Source organism: Leucoraja erinacea, chromosome 26, assembly GCF_028641065.1.
Source record: "Leucoraja erinacea ecotype New England chromosome 26, Leri_hhj_1, whole genome shotgun sequence".
NCBI classification, from domain to species: Eukaryota; Metazoa; Chordata; class Chondrichthyes; order Rajiformes; family Rajidae; genus Leucoraja; species Leucoraja erinaceus.
In genome coordinates, this window is record NC_073402.1 from 15,651,033 (window position 1) to 15,672,778 (window position 21,746).

The 21,746-nt window shown below is 40.2% G+C and overlaps 1 long non-coding RNA gene across 3 annotated transcripts; it reads left to right on the forward strand.

The window, feature by feature from the left end:
• The first annotated feature begins 260 nt into the window (after nt 1-260).
• Nucleotides 261-20,506, forward strand: LOC129709689 (uncharacterized). Of its 3 annotated transcripts, none has more exons than XR_008725543.1 (5): nt 261-797; nt 14,660-14,791; nt 14,872-14,992; nt 15,477-15,859; nt 19,645-20,506. It is a non-coding gene; the product is annotated as an uncharacterized LOC129709689 (long non-coding RNA). The 3 variants fall into 3 exon arrangements; XR_008725544.1 differs by having other exon boundaries at nt 273-797; nt 15,477-15,690; XR_008725545.1 differs by lacking the exon at nt 14,872-14,992 and having other exon boundaries at nt 266-797.
• Nucleotides 20,507-21,746: the final 1,240 nt, after the last annotated feature.

Sequence of the window (21,746 nt, forward strand, 5' to 3'; positions counted from 1 at the left end):
AGATAGCCCGCGTGTGTTTTAACGTCCGCCGGCAAGTGTTCTCAGCAGAACAAGCGCGACTGCGGGCTGTTTCACACCCACCTATAATGTTGTTTGTTTCGCTTTGTTTTTGTGTACACAGCCGGTTACTGTGGCTGCTTTGGAGAAGTAAAAAACGAACGACCTTTTATTTTCAGGGAAACCGAGCTGCAAAATAAACGAGTTCTGTGCAAAAACACAGTTGTACATCATTATTACACCAACAAAGCGGGATTGAGACACATATGACTTATTTGTTTCAATTCATCCACGTTTATAAAGATCAGAATCGAGATAATTATATCTGGTTTATTGTTGGAACAATCCATCTGAATAACTGAAAGATAAGTTTCTAATTTGTTTATTTTTATGGTTAATACTCATTTCACTCCACCCTCAGGGGAATACACTTTCGGCTAAACAGTCCTGGTTGATTATGTTTCTCTTCACGTCTCTTTTTTTTCGCTCCACAGCAAATTACCAATTCTATGAATTGCAGAATAGCATTCAGCGCAGGTCTCCCCGCTGCAGGGGAAGTCTCTTATAAACACAAGCACGTTCTTTAATGTTAATTTAGGGCATTTTAATGTTAGATCGTACTTTGCAAGGCACCATAACTCTAGACCCACATACACGTTTTATATCGCCCTTAATTCCCATTAGTCCCGCAAATCTCACCGTGGATGCATCTATCCCTCTTATTTAGTGCGTTTCTTTGCTTTGCAAGTTTTCTTCACACAGTGGACTCTCATTACGAAACTGAGCGCTTGGGAAAGATGGTAAGTTTGCATACTTCACGGGCTGCAATTTGATTGACACTTATTAGGAAATAATAGTTTTTCTCGCCTTAAAACTCAGCTGAAGTTTTATTTTAAACTAGAGGCTGATGCCTTCTCAAGTTTTGAATTAGAGGTTTGTAGATGCCCACTTTATCAAAATATGCAACCGCTGTATGGTTTTCGTAAAGAAAACATTTTCTGTTGAGTGAAATATATGTGAATAATATTGTGTGGTTGTGTGTGTGTGTGTGTGTGTGTGCGCGGTTGTTTATCTTCAGGCTTGCTTCCTCGTATCGCCGTGTCTTTCTGGACTATTTCTGATGTCCTTTTCTTTATTCGCATCGATTAACCCGGCTTTCGCTCATTTACAGGTCACGTTAAAAGTGCGATTTACTTTCACGGTTACATATGGGGGCTGGCGGGCCACAAGTGGGAGAGATCTCAGTGAGGCAAGTTGAGCAAATCCGGTCTCGTCTCTCTTTCCCCTGGTCCTCAGTCTGAAGAAGGGTCTCGACCCGAATCGTCGTCTATTCCTTCTCTCCAGAGATCCTGCCTGACCCGCTGAGTTACTCCAACATTTTGTGTCTGTCTCATCTCCCGAATGGTTGGGGCGAGTGTCATTTCTGCCTAGGTGAATGGTCAAATCACTAGTCCGAATTCACCCCAACATTAATCCTCTGTGAAATGCAGTGCCACTCACCGGTACCCTGTCTCCGACTTAAAAACAATTGCAATTCAGGGGACGTGGAAAGTTATAGAGACTATTCGGGGAAATGGCGAGAAAGTACGACTGTTCTTGTTGGAAAGTGAGATACTGAACCATCTATCTATCGTTCGTCCTAAATTAACAGCACGGGATCATGCCCAAAGCCTCGCATGAGGGAGCACTACCCCAGGAACAACCATGCACACCATTCAGTAGGAGCGCTGCCTTAAGTGAGTCGTGTGGCCGCGCAGTAGTAAAAAAAAAAGATTTGTATTGATATGGCGACTTGACATGGTTCATAGGACGCCCCAAATCGCCTCACGGCCAATTACGTGCACTGGAATTGCGGTCACGGTTCTAAAGTGGGGAATGCAAGTGCTGAGGGAGTGGCAACGTGATTAGAGTTGTCACTCCTATTTGTTAACTTGGCAGTTGTCTTATCCCAGGATTCAAATAACCCTCGGCAGCTCGTAAGGTTAAAACTACTCTAGAACAGTGTTCACAGTATCCGGTACTTAACAAAAAAACAACAATTCATTGCGTACATAACTTTGAGAGGGTTTGTTGTGAGCATGCAGTGTATAAATAGACACGCCAGTCACGTTATCTTCATGATATCCCTCAGTAATCTTCGGGTCACACACTTTATAATCAAGGAAGGGTCAGTTTGTATTTTGCCGACCCTCGCTTTAACCCATGACCATGTTCTGCCATCAAGCTTGTGGATGGAGGATTGTGTAAGGTGCCATTGAAATATTAGATGTGAAATTCGTCTTTCAATGAAAAGCAGAGGCCTGTCCGTTTTAATTAGTAATTAACAGCCTGCTAACAAAAACTTATTGGGAATCATCAATGTTACATTTCCCATGTTTTTTTTATTAGTAAACCGTTAATTATAGGGGGTGGGGAGAAGGAAGGGGAGAGAAGCCAAGTCCCCGTTGTGGATCAGACGGAATTTCATCAGTCAACGGAAAAGGCCAGTGTATGTGAAGAAAAAGCAAGCCTACAACAGAGCCTTAATCGTGAGACCCAAGGCCAATCAACAACGTCATTCAAGTTCCCCAATTAAGACATGTGATATCTGATTCCCCCATTAAATTCCGTTGCGTTAAATCCTCGGCATTTGTTACATATATAACGCGAACAACCTCTTGCATGTTCTTTTCAGCAGTGTTGCTTTTCAATACTTTAACAAAAGGATTTAATGCATTAGTGGCATGTAACGCACAAACAGTTCAGAGATCAGTGCCTGTAATCAATATCTGAGCAACACATAAATTATTGATATTAAACAAACACCATGATATGATTTGAGCGTTATATAGATAGGGTGAAATTGGGGCATTTTAATTTTTAAACAGAGGAGTTTAGAAATTTTTAAAGTCTGATTCGTGGCCTCGATTTCATTTACAAAGCTTTTAAGGAGTAACGGACCTCACACTTGAGAGTGGAAGTGAGAACCACTATATATAAATCTCTTTTGCTCCTTCTGAGACATTTGGTTGCACACTGCTGCAGTAAAAACAGTTGGTTTTCTTCTTGATTGTGAACATCAGTAAATCCAACAATAACGTAAAATGGGTTTATACTTCAGGATCTTGGATTAGTCTTTTAGGAGAATGCTAATATAATTTGAAATAATATAATAGTAAAATGGTTTATATCTTGTATGGAGCACCGAAATATATCTTCATAGATGGGATGATTATTTGAGAGTTTTACGGTTCTGCTGTGAGCCATTTAGCCAGACCCTCCTGCTATTTCAAAAACTGTTTTATTTTATTCTTGCACGAGGGCTATTCCTAAAGTGAGGTTATCAGTCTCTCCAAAGCTATATAGAATATGAGATGATGACTATATTTGAGCATTGCTGCTGCCACAGTGACGAACAGCTATGTTATCAATTGAAATATACATCCATCCTGTGATATATCCGTGGATGGGAGGAGGAATACATCAGAGAGGTAGATGTGGAGGGAAAAAAGCCTTTAAAATTGCTGTAGAACTAACTGCACTGAATTAAGATGACTCACTTCCAATTTGCACAAACAAGATAATAAAAATAAGCCTCAGGTGATTTTATTGCAGAAATATACGAATCATAAAAAATACATAGCTGCTGACAATGCTGTTTGATATTGATTAATGCAAAACTCCAGTTTGCTTACTGCTGGTCAGCTTCATATTGTTAAAGTTACAAACTCTGACCAGGAATTATGTCAGGGGTTATGGGAAGTAGGCAGCATAATGGGGTTTGGAGGGAAATAATAGATCAGCCATGATTGAATGGCGTGGTAGACTTGATGGGCCGAATACCCTAATTCTGCTCGTATCACTTATGACCTTATGAATGGCACTTCTATCACCGCATCAAGCTTTTGTTCGTGAGGTACAGAAAAGGGTTTATTTTCTTGCAATTCCTGAATTATGTTGAGTTCCTTTTGAGGTACAGGTGGCTCTGTCTTGGTTTCCTTCTGGTATCTTGGTGAAATGACCATTGTAATTGTGAGCTGTAACAGTGGAGTGAAGCTTCTCTTCTTACTGGAGGTCATCTCCCAACAAATCAAATACATTGGAAAAACAACAATGGGGTTTGAAAAGCTGGCACTTTTAGGTGAATTTCTCAGGCATGTAAAGGGATAGTATGTTTGTTCCTTTCCCTCACAATCCATCTTCAATGTGCCTCACCCTAATTGTCACAAAGGACTTGTTATGTCATACTGCATGGAGTCTCTGCAAAATCAACTGGTATTCAATTCAGTTGATGCAAGATTTAGAAGAATATTCTGAACTATTGCCGATGATGTGGACAGACCAAGGCAAAGAGCTTTTCCTTTGATTACAACATAACAATAAATGGAATAAGAATTACTCCAAGTATCTAATTATCCTCATGGTGTCAATCAATGTAGCCAAACACTACAAATTTCTGACCATTTGGAACTTGAAAATTATAGAATAAGTAAAATGCTTTTAAAACATTTGTTGAATCATGTTTAATTTCATCCTTCTTCCCCTAAACCTGATATTTTAGAAAGTTTGTAAGTTATATTTGGAAATCTGCTTCTGGATGGCTGTAGGGTTTGAAAGGATGATGGCATGATAGCATTAGTACTGCCACCTTCACAAGTTATAGGAGTAGAATTAGACCATTCGGCCCATTGAGTCTACTCCGTCATTCAATCATGGCTGATCTCTGCATCCTAATCCAGTTTTCCTGCCTTCTCCACATAACACAATTAGTTCCACAGATTAACTATCCCCTGACTAAAGAAATTCTCACCTCCTTTCTAAATTAATTCTTTAATTCTTTAATTCTGAGGCTATGACCTGTGGTCATAGACTCTCCGTCCAGTGGAAGCATCCTTTCCACATCCACTTTATTATTTTTGTATTCTGTAAGTTTCAATGAGGCCCCCCTGTCATCTCCAGCCACAGCCATCACCATGTGCCATGGTGCTCTGCCCCTTGTTTAACTGAGGCTGCAACTCAATTGTGTCCAGGAGCCACTCACCACAGGACTCCCACACTGCTAATGTTATTTTTTACATTCTCACAGAGCAAGAAAAGGGTCCTGTTACAGGTATCTGGTGATACTGCAATTTGTTTTGAGATCAACTTAATTTCACAGAAGTGGTTTTCGGGTTGTGGGACTGACAGAACTGACCAGAAAAACAACAAGGAAACCTTTTTTTCATTTGTATATATATTCAACCAGGCTGAACGGGCTCAGGGCTGGCAATTATATGTTCAGATGTAACATTGGGCATGGGTGTTCAAGTTGGATTAATTTAATTAATTCCCTCACTTCTCACAAATTGCCAATTCAACTTCGAATGTTTCTGCATAAAGAATGAAATGATTCACTAGCATTCGCACCAATTCAACAATTTCGAATCCACAAGAGGAAATATATTATTTTTCTAGGTTGATCGTATCAACGCTCTGTTTCCAGTAAAGTGTATTAATTTCTGTATTTCCTACCACACGATCATTCGTAGTTGATATTGAGTTGCTCGATGGGCATCTTTATCAGTTCCGAAGTATGTTTTTGCTGCAAGTTTACACCAGCGCAGAAACTGCGTTTCTTGCGATATTTCCTAATTGCAAAACATCAAAAGCTCATATTTTACTTTCAATGGAATCAGGCGGAAGTGCAAGGCCTGTTGTGGTCGAAGGACAAGCAGCAAGTTTGTTAAAAGTGTCCAGATGCTGGATGGGGAAGAATATGCCCTTGTCTGGGTGAGGTGCGTTTTTGCCGGGATGTTGATGGTTTCCATGGAGAGGGAGATGAAGGAATCACAGAGCTCACATTGAAGGGAGCCTAACCTCAGGAGAAAAAAAGCCTGTGTAACTTGAAAATAAAGGCCAGAATCAAAGTCTAGTCTTTGCATTGAGTTATGTTATGGAATGCAATCAGTTTGGTCAAACTTTAAAAAGAGGATCACTTTTGATCTTTTTTAAAAATACATGAATCACAACTTATTTTTAAAAAATAACTTTGTTCTTTTCTCGTTAAATGGCACATCTCACTTATCAAAATATCTTATAACATTGTGGAAATCACGGTGCAAATATCCTTAAACGATTTATTCAGTATTATTACCCAGGCACCCATGCGTAAAACAAGAACACACGAAGTTATGTATGAAAAATATTTTGGTCAGTGTAAGTTCAGTAACATTTTACAATACCAGATTTCTATTTGAACAGTTGTTGTCAGTGGGACTTTGCGGAAATTATTATTAAAGATGCACAGGACAGATCTCCATTTATCTCTCCCAGCAATAAACATATCGTGCACTGTATGGTTCATTCCTCAGTAATGTGCTTACAAGTAAATGTTATGTTATGGTGTCACTTCGCGATGTTAGTAACTTTCAGGACGTTCGTCCGCTCCGTCTCCACTTGTGCCTCTATCTACCCAGTTAGAAATTACACTTTTGTTTTCCTGTTCTCGACTCCCTAAAGGAGATTAAAAAAAGTGGAACATTAAGCTGTAACTTGAACGTTAAATTCTCCAAATTCAAGGTAATACATCGCCCATCTCTTTCCCAACCCCGACCTCCCATCCCAGTGCACACGCAATTCTAGTAACACTGCTCCTTCCCTTACGCTCATCTCCCATCCACGTCCCCATTTCCCCTTTATCCCGTTTCCCCTCTCTCCTCCCCCTTTCCACCCACATTGCTCCCTCTAGCCTTACAATTCGCTCTGCTTTCTCTCCTCATCTGACATCCTTTTGTATCCTTTTCACCTCTGCCCTTTGTCACAAGTCCCATCTGCTAATCAGACCCATCTTACCCACCTATTCCCAGATAGACACAAAATGTTGGAGTAACTCAGCGGGACAGCCAACATCTTTGGAGAGAAGGAATGGGGGGCGTTTCGGGTCGAGATCATTCTTCAGACTGGACGAGTCTGAAGAAGGGTCTCGACCCTAAACGTCACCCATTCCTTCTCTCCAAAGATGCTGTATGTCCCGCTGAGTTACTCCAGCTTGTTGTGTCTATCTAAAGTTTAAAACAGTATCTACAAATTCCTTCCTACCAATTCCCAGGTTTTATCCACCCCTCTTTTTCTGCATCCCCCCCCCCCCCCCCCCAACCCCAGTCTGCCCGAGGAAGGGTCCCGACTAGAAACGTTCCGTCCATTCCCTCCACAGATGCCGAATTCCTCCAGCACATTGTGCTTTGCTCAAGATTCCAGCCTTTTCGGATTCTCGTCTGAAAGTTACGGCTGTGATGCCACCGGACCTGTCCACGGACGCACTGCCTGGTGTATTGACAACCATTCATTATCCTTGCCTTTACAAGGGCCATTTGAGGTCACTCACTTCGGCGGCAGAAAGAGGTCGGTGGGAATCAGTGTACCAGCCCTGCTCTGCTCCTGACGAGCAATGGGCCATTCAATTGTTCTGCGCTGCCTTCGTGAATGTCGTCTCTCACACTCGCCCGTTGCTCTGAAATGTTCTTAGAAACACCAGCCCCCTCTCGCATGAGTTCGATAAGTGATTGAGAACAATCAGCCCAAGAAATACATGGAAACAGTTCTTGTATTTTCGGACAGCACATTCTCTTTGTACAGAGTACAGTGGCTCCACTGAGTATCACATTATCATTTGTTATTACTAATTAGCATTTAATCACAATTTTTCACATAAGGGTAATCACTTTAGCATGACTAACAACATATATTCTGGTTTTTATTTCATGCCCTAAGAATGCACGTCATTCGTGGAAGTGTGTAAACAAAGGCGCTAGGGACATATTTGCATAGTGCAAAGGCACGCATTCTGCACCCACTCAAGAGTGAAAACAGCAACAAAGGGATTCCTCCACGAACAATCTCCGCATTATCACCATTGTCACAATGAATTCTTACAGTGCGTTTAAAACCCTCGGTTCTCTTACTCAAGTAAGGGAATATTATTTTACGCGAGCATTTGATTCCTCTCAATTTAAATTAATCAAAACTCTGGCTCCTAGTCTCTGTTCGCTTACCACGTATGGCATGCATCAGTTTGCAGCCCAATTCATCCCTGAGAGATTGTTCTCCTGGATGGGCATCTCAATGCTTGTTATAGCCCTGAGAGTAAGGTGACATTTGGAGGGTGTAACCCCCCCCCCCCCCCCCCCCCCTTCCCCCTTCCTCCCCCCTCCACCTCTTTCTTTCCACCGAATGCTTCCAGCCACGCACGCTCTGAACTCTGAGGAAATTTAGCTGAAGCGAAGGCAAACAGCCCAACATCCAAAGTTTCATTTCAGGGCCAGACCTACCATTTCCACTGGCACCGCTGTAAGAAATGCTGTTCTTAAAGTATGTTTGCTCTGCTGACTATTTCCCTTTTGAAGCTGCTTTGAATCGGGGGGACAAAGTGCTGTTTTTGTGCAGAGGTGGTGCCTTATTTTAACCCTTTCCTGCAAGAAGCAGGGATAAAATGAAGAAGGCTTTCGACCCAAGACGTTGCCTATTTCCTTCGCTCCATAGATGCTGCCTCACCCGCTGAGTTTCTCCAGAATTTTTGTCTGCCAGGGATAAAATGAGATGGCTCTTGAGGATATTTAAAGCTAAAACGACAGGCACATTTTTGATTTAATTTGTAGCAGGTGATTAATTTACAAAGTAAAAAAATAATGTCAAATAAATAAACCTTTTTTTTGTTCTTAGAGATTTTGGGAAAAGAAGGCAAATTATTTTTCTTTCTAGGGGGAAAGTCAATGTTATTATTTGAATATTTTAACTTAAGGATGCACCCAGCACCTTGCAATCCAGAATCTGTGACCAAGGGAACTTTGTATAAACACCATTATTTCCAAATGAACCACCTCACCATACAGTCTGAAGAAGGGTCTTGACCTGAAACGCCACCTATTCCTTTTCTCCAGAGATGCCGCCTGACCTGCTGACTTATTCCAGCTTTTTGCCTCTACCTTAGACTTAATGGGTAGGTGAACAAAATGCAAATTGGAGTACTTTCAGCGAACACAAACAATTGCTAAAGTTTGTAAAAATGTAATCTTTAACCCTATGGAATTTTCATTTTCAAATGTGAGATTACAAAACTGCTCTTTGAAATGGTCCCTGAAAAAGGTCATCTTCATTTGTTTTATCAACTTGCGGACTCCTTTTATGGGTCTAATTTAAATGAATTTCTTTCAAAAACCTTTGCATTTTTTTTAAAGCGACTGTAGGACTAAAGTGTTAGATTAGAAGCAGGCAAGATTTAAGTAAATCCACAGCCGGACATCTGTTTGCCACCCACTGAGAATAATGATTCTGGACTGGTATAGTGGCAATGCAGGTTCATTGAACATTAACATGTGTATGATTTCTCAACAACCAGAACTAACTTTCTCGTCAATTCCCTCTGCAGATTTTCTTGTTGTACTTTCCTCTTTCATCTAAGGTTCAGATCACCACTTTGATTCCAAATCAATGGAACTTATTTCACAAAGATTGTATATGCTTTATTCAAATTTTAGCTGCGTCAAGTTAGTAACAAAAACTATGTTTTCCATTTCCAATTTAGGAAGTGTTTCTAAGCCAAATCCTCATTTGATATTTATTTTGATTGAGACTACAACAGTCACCAAAGAACCAGGCAGAAAGAAAGGGCAGCTAAGCAAGGATTCCTTTGAAGCAACATTAACAAATTGTTAAATAGAAGTTTCAATATAAGGTTGTAACACAAATGTTCGCTGTGCATCACAAATTTTGCTTCCCCTCCACTTCCAAAATTAACACTGATGTTCAAAATGTTCATCTCACGGTAATTATCATTACGATATTAACACGTCTTTTTATAGTTAATATTAAGATCAATGTCTCTAATCCACTGAATGAACAACCTATTGATAAAGAATGTTTTTCAAAGTTTTATATTTATGGAAACTGCACATTACATAGAGCAACCCCACAAATATGGGACTAATTTCTTATGTTGTCGTTGGCTAGATCTGCAGAACTTATGTGAAGGAAAACCCATTGATGGCTTTGCACAACACTTCAGTTATTTCCAAGGCTCTTTAAAATGTTAGTCAGAGGATGAAGCCTCAGAGATACCACTTGGGAATATTTTGTATTTTGCTATATTATTTTCATTTATGTTTTTTTGTGAATAGGAGCAAAATGTTTGCACAAAAGATATTTCATTGTTTATTCAGGAGGGATTTAATAGATTTAGTTGATAAATTCTCAAACAATTTTTCAGTAATTTTTATATAATGTTATCATGTGGACACTAGCTGTCATTTCAGGAAAGTTGCTTTTTACTTTATTCTAAATATGTTCCAAAATATATTCTCTTTATGTGCAGCATGTCTTTACTAATATATCCCATGACTTTATGCTGCACGTAATGGGAATTTTTGCTGTTACAGTCACTGTAAGCTGCATGAGTGTGACTTGTACCTTGGTTAGTTCGTACTTTTTGCTGCAAGCTGTTTCCACAGGTGCTGCTGTGGGACAAAAAACAATGAGATGATCAATCGTGTAATATTTCAGCCTGGCCCCAGCCTCCCACTTTTCTGACTGTCTGCCTCGCCTCTCAATAAGCACATCTATAATCGCTCAGTTCTGGATGGCAGGATTTTGATTGGCATTTTCTCGGTGCACAGTGGGAGGTTTAATCATTCTGGATTCTACTTTTCCAGCTCTGAAGGCTGAATTAAAGCCTAGTATTAGCACTGAGAGAAAGAGCGATGAGCACATAATGATAATGGCTGTAGGGGAGGAGAGGGATGAAAGAGATTTAAACCTAACTGTTGGTGGCCATTTTTGGAGAGGTCTCCCTTAGAGTGGGGCCATTGTGAGCAGCAGTGCATTGTCTCATCGTGTCCAAACCAAAATCATTTAAACCATTTTCCCAGCAACATTGATAAACAACATGGCGATGAAGGATTATTTTAATCATAAATTTTGAGTTGTTTGTAGGTTGAACAATTATGGCAATTAATAGATCTGCTGGGGTTGTGTTCATAAAAAATACAGCCTCATCAGGCCTATTATTGGAAAATATCAGTCTTGGAGGAATTTCAAACATCAAATAATGCCAATCTTTGTTAGCTATCAAAATGATAAAGTAAGTAGGATTAACTAAGAGGGACAACAGAATAAGTGAGTAAGTGAGTGTGCTTTAGCTTTGGAAATAAGCATCTCACTGGGGTATTGTACGCAGAGCTATAGGCCACAGAAATGGGTGGATAAAATAAATATTTTATTTTAGAATAATAAAATAAAAACAAAATATTTTTTTAAATGCTCATTAGCAGCAGGGCGAGAGTGCGGTGTATGTGGGTCGGTCCAATACACGTTACACTACAAAGAGTGAACAGTTTCTGGACTTTGAAGAACGAGGCTTGGATGCCTGAGGTGATCATGCAGCTGAATGGGCTGCCAGAGGGGGTGGGCATCCATAATACTGGATTTACTTAATGAACTGGAAGGGTCTACTACATCCAAGATTAAGTACTCATATTTTTCATATTATTACAGAGGAAGCTAATTAAACTGGGGAGCAATATTTTTAAACCGTTCTTCTTTCCAGTTGCTAGTTAAAAAAGGAAGTGAATAAAAATGAGTCCGATATGTTTCACAAACTGAAGCCTGGAGGTAATGGCTGAGATTTTGCAGTGGGGATTTTGATGAGGCCATCTGCAATCGCTGTTATGTGGTAAATCAAAGATCAACTTGGAAAATCAGCTTGTGGTCAGTCAGGAGTAGAAACCTGGAAGTTGCCCTTCACTATGTTCAAACCACGGTGAGAAGTGTGGCCCCAAGTACAGGCATGCATGAAGTTGTGGCACTTACTGAATAGTTACCCACTAAATATGTCAGAACAATTTAGTACTGGTGCATACAGATATAAGTATTTTTTTTAATGGTTTGTTAATTACTGCCAAATAATCTCAGTGGTACAGTAAGGTTGATTTATAAGCAAGAAGATTCAATCCATGATGTAATTATTGTGGGAGATTTAAAACATACACATTAAAGAACTTTGTTTTACTTTGCAGTATTTCAGCTTCCTTTCATAGAAACAGTAGAAACATAGAAATTAGGTGCAGGAGTAGGCCATTCGGCCCTTCGAGCCTGCACCGCCATAATATGATCATGGCTGATCATCCAACTCAGTATCCCGTACCTTTCTCTCCATACCCCCTGATCCCCTTAGCCACAAGGGCCACATCTAACTCCCTCTTAAATATAGCCAATGAACTGGCCTCAACTACCCTCTGTGGCAGAGAATTCCAGAGATTCACCACTCTCTGTGTGAAAAAACCCACCTAGTTATTCTTATTTCTGTGCATGATTTTATGTTGGGTCAAATATTTTACTTTACATTTCCTGGTTCAGAGTCTGGATTGTATAAATTGTCTCTGCATCACATGCACTAAATGCACAAGTCAATGTTTTTGTATTGCATATTGCTCCTGAAGTTTGGTTCTATTAATGGCAATATAACTGAATTTTGGAATCAAAATACAAAGCACATGCAATATTATTTAATATATTCTGTTCCATTTAAGGCAATGTAACTGAATTTTGGAATCAAAACACAAAGCACATCCAATATTATTCTGTGCATTTAACATCAAAGAACTCTTGTGACCTTCAGTGGGTATTCATCAACCTGATTAGTTGATGGACTCACTGTTGGATGGTTCCAGTTGTATATAGGTAGATGACAAATACCTTGTGTAGAAATCAGTAGTATGAACCATCTCAACCAAAAACCCAGAGAAATCTGTGAGCAATATAAGTGCTTAATCATTCTAAAATTTGTGTCGGTGTGTTACATGACTTATTGCTGAACCATTTTATTTGTTCAGGTTTCGGGCATGGGAGTCCAGGATTACGCAGTTCCTCACTTAGGACATGAAATGACCATGTTTCACGTATCTATTTTGTTCCACAAATTCAGTTATACAACATCTATTTCTTGCTCATACTATTGTCGTTTGCCATTATTAAACATCTGATGTCTACTCAAATATCTACAATTTTCTATTTTTCATTCCACCTTAAATGATGCATGCACTTACTCCTAATCACCGTAGCAATGTTACTGTGTGTTATGTTTTGCCTCTCTGCATTAAATGGTACATTCACCTAGCTGCAATTTATTGAGATTATTAGAAATACTTATGGTGTAGATTTTTTAGGTGCCCGGTATATTAACGTTTTTGTTGCCAACCTTTTCCTGTCTAGCGAATATTTTGCCTTTTATTGGTTTCCATTTTCCCCTCAGTAATTTCTCTCATGAGTACCATTGGTTATTTATGATCCTGAAAAGTTAGTATGGTTGGATTAAATCCATGAGGTTGAACACAGCCAAGTTCATTTCTATTCTCACACGATGCTTAGTCATATGTACTTCCCATATTGTGCCACTGGATAGGAATGCCGTCTGGATCACATGCTGCCAGCTCATTCTTATGCTCCTTCTATTACTTGGACTAAGCAGTTAACAGCACTGATTGGGAATTAAGTCCCAGGGTATTCTCGAAGCAGACATGGGACTCTTAAGGGAACCAGTCATTTAGCAGCTTTAACTATAACTACTGTCATTCATCAGATGCTCCCACGGTTTCTTTATCATCATGTGTACCAGATACAGTGAAATACATTTTTTGCATACGGATCAGCAGGACTATCCCCATACATAAACACAATCGCCTCAGGTTAGTACAGAATGTACAGAACAGCCCACCGAGTCCATATGCAAGAGGCGCTATTTTGGCGCCATTTTACAGTCCCAGCTCCAGCTGGCCACAAAGACCTGTTGCAGCCATCACCTCCATTTTGGTCATCTCGCGAACTGGCATCCCTCTCCATGCCTGGCCCTCTTCAGCCCTTGATCCCTGAGGGGAGGGGAGGATGCCTCCCACAGCCGACCTTGAGGACGTGGAAGGTCCGACGGCATCCCCCGGTTCTGTCAACGGGTCCTTTGTCCAGCGTCTGCCTCTCTCGCTGTCTCTTTCCACCCACTCTCCGATTCCTGATCCACGGGGCGAGCAGGGGCCAGGCTCAGTGGCCTTTCCTCTCCGAGAGGGCAGGGCCTACAGTTGGAATATAGCTGTGGGTCGGTGGGCCACTGAGCCGAGCTCCAGGCTGCTGCAGGGCCTCCAGCGGCCCTCTCCCCCATTGAGTCGTTGCACTCTCTCCCGCCGGCCATCCACCTACCGGCCCTCGTTCTTACTCCCTTCCTCACCGGTCCAGGGATGTGCAGAAGCCGGGCTCGACAACAAACTCTCCAGGCTGGTTCTCGTTACTGCGGTAGTAGGTTAGGCCTGCACTCAGGCATAGAGCCTTTTATTTCTTGTCATTCACCTAATTCATTTCTAAACTTTTATTCTCACCCTCTTTATTCACAACAAAATGCTAACTATTGCAATAATTATGAAACCAATGGTCAGATTTTGTATATTTTGTGGGCGGATGCCAAGGATTCTAAACTATTAGCGATCAACCATTTGGAAGTTATGTAAATCCAACGCCTCTGTCTGTGCACTGTGAAATGTGGAAACTGGGACCTTGTCAAATGTAATCATTTTTAATATTTTATGATTACCACCAACAATTTCAATTTTGTTCATGTCTTTAAATGTTAGAGACATTTAAACACTATTAAAATCAATTATATCTTTTATAGCCATCAAAGCCCCACTGCCAGCTGTTGGAGGCTGCCAGGTACATTCAGGGATAGATCCTCCTTGCCGTTTTATCCCAATTGAGGCCAGACTGCTGGATTCCAGGAACTGAGGGCCCTTCACATCTGGACAAGGTAGGTACAGATGAGGAGGTACAGTAGATGCTGCCTGGCTGTCCCGCAATATTGCTCCAGCATTTGTGTCTGTCTTTGAGGAGGTACAGTGACTGGGCCAGCACAATCTGGCCCATTGAAAATGAACTAATTCTACAGGACACAGTAGTAACAGTGGGCTGAAGCTGCATCTCAGGAGGACATGGAAAGGTCATGTTTCAGGTCAGACTGATTCAGACTTATTATGGGAGGGGGGGGGGGGAGCTGACAAAGCACGGCAGGTAACAGGGTGGGCAGACACAGGTGAGGGGGCATTAAATATCCAGATGGATGGAACAAAAGCCAGAGATTAAAGCAGAAGGTGTGAGACAGAACAACAGAAGGGTCGCAAATTGTGAAGGCCCCCTACCCGCTCTTTTCTCCCCCCTCCCCTGTGCCCCACCTGGACTCACACCTATTTCTCACCTCCTCCCCCTCATTCCACATTCATTCCTCTGGCTTCAGAATTTGCGACTCTTCAATCCTTTATTTGTTGAAATATATTGAATATTGAGAAGTTGCAGAATTTTGCAGCAAATACAGACCAAGTCCGCAAACTTGCATGATCAGGGATTAAAATGCAAATACTCTTTTAATGATATGTTAAGTGTTAATGATTGTCAATCAACAGACCTGGAATCAAAACATGACTATTATAAATTCTTAGGCCCCCTTTATTCATGGCTGACCATGGGTGTCTCCAGGGTTGGACGCCAGGGCGTGACTTTGTTTAACGTGGGGAGACTGCTGCACAGACAGCCAACATGCAGTCCTTGACAGATCTGGGTCAGGATCCAGTGGCATGGAGTCCAAGACGACCGGCGACCCTTTTCGGCTGCAGCCTTCATCCACCAACCCAGCCGTCGTGATGCTCCACTAAGGTTAGCCATCATCCTCCGCCTGTTCCACCGTTGAGGTAGTTTGGATTGCTCTTTATCAGAGTCCTCCCCTTCGACCTTTACCATCATGGGTGGCCCTACCAGGAGTATAGCTCCAGACGGCATCGCTCTCAGGATCTCAGGACCACACGAGCTTCTCCACCACGACAAGGTGACAATCCACAATCCATAATTGTAAACATTCCAAATTTCAGATGTTCATATTTCATTCCTAGTTCTCAACCCCATCCAGTCTTTCTCTCTGTTTATTTCCCTATCTATCTGATATGACTTTCAATTGACTTACTTCAAGCTCCTTAAAGCTCTCACTGTTTATTTCTGTCTCTCCAAATCGCTCCCCAGTTGTTTGTCTTATTTCCTCAGACGCAATGCCCTGTTCACTTGCAGCGCGACTATCAGTTTATACTTTCAGCAATCTCACAGAGTATGTAATGTGGGCAAGTCTAATTTTCAGCAAAGATCTGCATACCTGCTTGATCTAACAATTGATATGCTGATGGAACCAGAGATTATAGACTGTGAGGTGAAACATAGAAAGCATGAACACCGGCTGAATGTGCCCATAAAGCCCATGCAATTCTGCACTTCCATCTGTGGCTTTACCCTCTCCTTTATATTGCTAAGTCCTCCAAATAGGTTCTCCATGTTCATTCACAACTTTAATAAAATGCCCCTTCTGACCTGTTAACCTCTGTGTTTCTTAGACACTGGCTGCATCTCTTTGCATTCCAATTTTTACCACTTAAAATTTACAACCCATTTTCATTTGTTTTAATGGAGTTTGTCTGTAGTTCATACAGGCATCTGTGCATTTCCACTGTGTATCTAGCATCAATTTGTGGTGTAGATCATATTTGCCCTGTCTGCCAAATGCATAATAATTCCACTGCGAAGAAACAATCAGCCTACTGTATATACAGGCAACCATGTCTAAGCAAAAATTATTCCAACGGGTTCTATATGTTAAATGTTACATGTCTAAAGGAAATGTAAACACATTATTTTAATATAATGATTTTCACATTGTGAGTGACAGTATTACATAAATTTGCAAGGCTTTCAACACAATTAATCTGATGATGTTAAAAGCCTTTTAGTTAAAAGCCTAAGTGGTGTAAGGCATAGTTTATTTTAATAAAGCATGCATAATTAAGCACATCACCATATACTATTCAAAGTATAAATTATTATGTACAAATACATAACTAAATCACATGCTTTATACCAAAATGGCACAGTCAGTGTGAACCTCACCATAGAATAAGGTCTTCTTTGTGAATAGTTCATTAAGAGAGCACACGTGTACAAGAGTGGACATATTGAACTTAATAGCATGTGTTATACACTTATAAGCTGGTAAATCTCGGGCATCACAGAGTGAAATATCTTTTTTTTTCCATTGACGAAATGGTTGTACATTTGGACGCGTACATACTCACTGTTAATTCTTGTTTATGGTCTGCAGAGTTCGAACATTTAAAAGGGAAAGATAATGAATGAGCAGAGAAATGAGTCTGAAGTAACAGTCTTGTTGAAAAGCTGGTACTGAGACAGGAAACATAAGTTGTATGACCTTCTTGTGTAATTTTGATGCCTGTTGTACCCAACTACTAATGTTTTTTTTTTAATCAATTAATATTGCAGTCATGGACAGTGCTAAGAATTATTCCAGGTCTGGCAAATTACCATTTTCAGTGCAATTACACAAACACCTAATCCATTCCTTTCTATTCTTCTGTCTATGTTTAATGGAGGTTTAACCCAGAAATATTGAATGGATGGGTAAAGAGTGCAGGTATTCATGGAGTAACATTACAATTGTAATTCCCATGTGTATATTCCTTGATAAACTGGCAAATTCAATGCACATTTCAAATTTTGATCCAATTTTGCCAATGGCTTATATGGCAAACATGTAAAAATATTTACTTTCTCCTCATTTAAAATTAATGACCCATGAATATGATGCAAGTTAATTTGCTCTTTGATTTTCTCATTTTTACACTGGATAATTCTCAATAGCCTGACATGCACAAAATAGGATTCACCTACTACTTCTGTACTTGCTAAACTACACGGCCGAGAAAGGCTTGACTTTAAAATTCTCCTTATTGCATTCAAATCTTCCCTTTGCCCCTTCCCACTTCTGCGGGCTCTTCTGGTTCAACATTAAAAACATAGAAACATAGAAAATAGGTGTAGGAGTAGGCCAATCGGCCCTTCGAGCCTGCACCGCCATTCAATGTGATCATGGCTGATCATCCAACACAGAGCCTTCTCTCCATACCCCCTGATCCCTTTAGCCACAAGATCCACATCTAATAGAAACATAGAAAATAGGTGCAGGAGTAGGCCATTCGGCCCTATCTCAACCTATTGCCCAGGATCTCAATGCTCTTCCAAATCTGGCTTCTTGCACATACCTGATCTCTATTGTTCCACCTTTGGTTGAAATGCCCATACCTGGAGCTCCGTAGTTTCTTCCTTAAACCTTTCCAACTAGCTCTATCTCCTTCTTTAAAGCATTGACAAAGTGTTAGGTCAATGTTGCGGTGTGCTGGTCTAATCTTGACTGGTAATGTCGCTGTGGAGTGCTTTGGGATCTTTTACAATGTAATAGCTATAAAAATTATATGTCTGTTGGAAAGCAATCTTTCATTCTAAATATTCCTCAAAGCAGCTTTGTATGTGCATAGCACTGGCATAATTCCTCATTTAAGATTTTATGGAGTACTCTAGGACACAATGCAATCGTTTTTGTTTAATTATAAATGTTTTGGAGTTTCCTCTTGGATTTTATGAATGACTAACATTTTTTTTCACTCAAGCCTAAAGGTCCCTTGCAGCTTTCTGCAGCTGAGGTGGATCTTCAGCCTAAAGCTCGAGGCTCATAGGCACAGAGCAGTAACGTTTTCTCACAACATTTTCAGTGACGCATGGCACCCCCTGAACATGCTAAACCCAGACATAGTCAGTGATAGATTTCAGGCAAACCAATTCCGGATGTTTTCAAATGCGAATTATTTGAGGGAGACGGACTAAAAGGGGCGTTAGAGATTGTGCAAGTGAATGAACGAAACAAGAGAGCTATTGCCCTGAAGAATATTTGCTTCCATGTATCTTTATTATGAACTTCTAAATAATGATGATGGTTTCATTCTGATTTTCAGGGCACAAAATGCAAGGAGAGTCACCTGAGCAATATTTTATTTGAACCACTCTCTTCAATTCCCCTTTCATGGTTTGCTGTACTCAGACCTCTTAAATAGCCTTCGTTCCTACAACACAAATACCTTTACGATACGATTTGATACAATAAAACTTTATTCATCCCCAGAGGGAAATTGGTCTGCCGACAGTCACAACACTCAAGGTCCACAGTAAACTTGAAATTAAAAGTAGAAACAAAAATAAAAAGGCAAACAACTAGTGGTTGGCATCCAACAGACTTCAGGTCTAAAGGACCTTCCCTCAGTGGCCAGCAGCCAGTCAATCTGATGAGCAACCACTCACAGTATACTCACAGGCAGCATCACATGGAATATAAAGGACACATATTTAATTAAAACCCTCAAAGCATAATACCGGGTGCCACATATACATCTGAACATTCACATCTAATTAAGTGACATAATATACATAATATGCATGATAAATGTCATAATGTACATTACTCAAAGTTGTTGTTGATTTAGTGACAAATATTTTGTGAAATGATAATTATGATTCAGCACACCATTTAAAATATACTTAGATCACACGCGACAAAGATTGCCAGCACAGCTACTGGTATTAGTTCTGAATTTTCTTAAAATTGTTGACGATTTGTGAGAAGGAAGGCTGAATTACTTTCAAATTGTGGATATTTCCATGTTAAGTGATACATGAGTTGAAATGGTGTTTCATCACTGAGCGATAGCTTTGTTTCATTTACAGAAAAATACGACCCCATTGCTGGCCAGCCTATTGACAATCAACACCTTGCACAGGGAGGCACTGAATGATTGCTATCAACTCTTGTCATTATAGCCCACCCATTATAATGTGAATTAGAATTATTTTAGTGACTTCAAACTGATTAAATGAGTGGCACGGTTTCACAGCGGTAGAGTTGTTGCCTTACGCCGCCAGGGACGCGGGTTTGATCCTGACTCCTGTTGCTAACTGTATGGAGTTTGTACGTTCTCCCCATGACTGAGTGGGTTTTCTCCGGGTGCACCAGTTTCTTCCCACATTCCAAAGACGTACAGGTTTGTGGTTAATTGGCTTCTGTAAAAATTATAAATTGTCCCTAGGGTGTAGGATAGTGTTACTGTGTACAGGAATCACTGGTCGGCGCCGACACGGTGGGCCGAAGGGCCTGTTTATACGACAAATCTCTGAAACTAAAACTAAAACCTGCTTACCTGAATACCTGACTTTTATCTTGAATTACCTCTGCCACTTTTTTGGACTAATTCTGCTTTAATACACCACTTGTTTGACACGATTAACAGAAAGATGAAAACATGCAAGCCAGAAAGATATGGCTATTTAGAATTCATAAAGAAGGACAAGAAGATAGAATGGAAAATTCCTGGGTGAATATTTTGTGAAGACTCTGACACTGTTAAACATTAAACTGGCTGCAAAGTGACAGCAGCCACTTTGAAAATATACTTGCTCTGCAACTTCTCATGAATGATGTGATGTAAATTTATGCATTGATTATTGTAATTAAGTGTAACATTTCATCCTTGTATGACTATGGTGTATTGTACTGTGACAACAGCAAACAATAAACTGATAGTTGATAAAGCATGATGTTTTTTTACCGAGTGAAGTGATTTAAAGTAAATTTGTCAAATGAGACACTGTGATCATTTTCCTTTTCAAATGTCAGATCTCAAATGTAACTTTGTATGAGCTCAATGATCCAGATACAAAGAACAGCAAATTTGCTTTTTTATTTTCATAGTAAATGTATTAATTTTCATAAATAAGCATGGATTTTTACTAGAATCCAATTAGAAAACCAAAACAGCAGACACAATCCTGACACGGTCTCACCAAAGTCCTAATTACATCAACAGTTTCACACCAACTCTTTACAACAAAGATTACTCATTGCATGCTATACATGAAGTTTTGAGTAAAATAACTAATTGAATCTCCTTAAAAAAAGTGCTTATTATTATCCGGTCTTTTAAAAGATATTCAACCTTTTCACTTTCCCTACCATAGTGGTAAGTTTCCCACATTTTTACAATCCATCAGTTATTAGGACAGTCAATTAACTGCAATATGAGGATCTTTCTGGTCCTTTACATCCTTCTCATCGGGCTTTGTATTCGCTAAATTTAGCTAAATTATTGAAACAAATTGAAAATTAGTAAGGTTTTAGTAAGGGGCGGAGCAGTGGAACAATAGTAAAGTTTGTGTCTTACAGCTCCAGAGACCCGGGTTCAATCCTATTAACGCGTGCCGTCTGAACAGAGTTCTCCCCGTGCCCGTGTGGGTTTCCCCCATGTGCTCTGGTTTCCTCCCACACTCCAAAGACGTACAGGTTTTGTAGGTTAATTGGCTTCAGTAAAAATTGTAAATTGTCCCTAGTGTGTAGGATGGCTTAAATGTACAGGGATCACTGGTTCACACTGATTTGGTGGATCGAAGGGCCTGTTTCTACACTGTATCTCTAAACTAAACTAAACCTAAGCTAAAAAGGTCCAGGTAAGGTTCCTAATTGCCCACCACTACTCAGAAGATGATCTATTTATTCCTACAATCCATATCCATTTGGTAATGAATCCTTAATTCATGTTACTCTATCTTCTGCCGTTTTAATGTGATTTCTATCAACAGATCATCATATCATATACAACATTTGCGACAGTTTCTTAAAATATGTCAGGACGGGGTTTTCACAACAAAATATTAACATAGAAACATAGAAACATAGAAAATAGGTGCAGGAGGAGGCCATTCGGCCCTTCGAGCCAGCACCGCCATTCATTGTGATCATGGCTGATCTTCCCCTATCAATAACCCATGCCTGCCTT